At 60.7% G+C, this 1,767-nt stretch overlaps 1 protein-coding gene across 3 annotated transcripts in view; it reads left to right on the forward strand.

Moving 5' to 3' along the window:
• The window catches only part of EYA3 (EYA transcriptional coactivator and phosphatase 3), a 137,601-nt gene that overhangs the window by 17,936 nt on the left and 117,898 nt on the right, over positions 1-1,767 (forward strand). The window lies entirely within an intron of this gene.

Genomic DNA, 1,767 nt, shown 5'->3' on the forward strand with positions numbered 1-1,767 from the left:
TTCTTCCTGGTGGGCGGGCTGGTTCGGGGCTGCGCTCGAGGTGGGTGGCTGGGAGGGCTACAGCAAATTTTGGGGTGGCTGCCGCCCCCTCATTGCCCCCTCCCAGCGCCTCTGCTGCCTGCCCTGAGTGCAGCCTGGCCCAGCTCCCCCACTGACAAGAGCCTGGCGCAGCCCTGGCCCCAACAGCAGCAGGCCCTGCCCCGTGTGCAGATCTGGGGGCACATGCCCCCATGCCCTCCTGGGGTGCATGCAGCAGTGGGAGCTGCCCCCTTCCTCCTCCCGCACCTCCCAGATGATTTGCTCTTGTCTCCATCCTGCGCCCCACCCCGGCTGAGCAGCACCTGCCCCAGCCCCCACCCTGCTTTCTCCCTCACTCTGGGAGCCTTGATCTTCCCCCCCCACACACGCAATCCTGCCCCAGCCCCTCCCTCTACCCCTGACCCCGCACCAGACTTACCAGCCTTACACTGGTCTCCAAGCTGCCCAGCTGCATATCGGATCGGTATCAGCCCATATGGCTCCTTAAAAATTGGCCAACAGTACTGGCCCAAACAATCTCTATCGGTGCGCCCTATGGAGGGCGTACTGAGATAGCACATGCCCAGCTGTCCCCACTAGCAGTGCAAGCTCCTGCACCAGCTTTATCTCCATTCAGATCATCCGACATTGCACGACGCCCCGTGGATTGTCTGACGTTGCGCAACATGCAACAGCGTTCCCTCCACAACAAAATTCCCCGGTTTCCATCACACTGCACAAGTGCACGATGGGTCACGGGGCCTCCTGCGGGCGCTCTGCTTCCATGACAGCTGTGGGGGAGCAGAAGGGACCGCGACGACGACAGGAGCAGCAGGGCCTCTGAGGGCCAAGGAAAGAAACCTTCAGGGCTGTGACTGGAGCAAAGATAGCTCAGGGAGACTCGGACTGGGGTCACTCTTTAAAGGCATTCCCGCTGCGGCTGGTTAACAACACATGAAAATGTCTCACTAGTAAGCTTCAGAGCTGAAGTCCTAGAGGGGCTGCACTCAGCGATCCTCGGCAGCAGAGACACCCCCCCCACGCATCCTGAGGGGAGACCCCGATAAGCGATCCCTAGGGGTGGCGGAGCAGCTCTCCCAGGGCGGCAGCAGCGACTCCACGTGGCTGCGATCTCCAGCAGCCTGAGGTGACGACCCCGAGGCAACATCTCCGCAGGGACTCCAGCACCCCAGGAAGAAACTCCTCTCCCCCATCCAGCCTGGGCAAGGCAGCAACCCCCAAGGAGCAGAGTTTGCAGTTACAGTGGCAAAACCTCCGGAAGTCAAATACTCTAAGAAGTTTAATATTCGAGAGATTTGATCATTGGAAGCGTTGTTTAATAGCTGGGTTATTTCATCCTTAGGATGTTTGATAAGGTTTATTTTGCTTTTCCATTTAATAACTCTTGCACTCAGCTCCGTATCCAAAATGCTTGCGCGGGAGGGCGCTGCTTGTTTCGCGCCCCCAGCAAGGGTGAGGTTTCCGCAGGTTTCTGGGTCGGGGCTGGAGCCAACCCCCATCATTTGAACGCACCCCTCGCTCCGCTGCGGGGCCCGGGAGCAGCCTTACACACGTAACACGTGTCCGCGCCCTGCAGCCGCTTGGGGCGCCACACATTTTCCGCCGGCCCCTGCCCTACGCACTGCTGCGACATCTAGCGGTGAAGCCGGGTGATGACAGCTGGCTGCAGCGGGGACGGGGAGCCTGCGCGCGCACCCGCCTCTTCCCGCCCCGACCAGAAGGAGCTCC

This window comes from Alligator sinensis, unplaced genomic scaffold, assembly GCF_000455745.1.
Source record: "Alligator sinensis unplaced genomic scaffold, ASM45574v1 scaffold264_1, whole genome shotgun sequence".
Classification (NCBI taxonomy): Eukaryota; Metazoa; Chordata; order Crocodylia; family Alligatoridae; genus Alligator; species Alligator sinensis.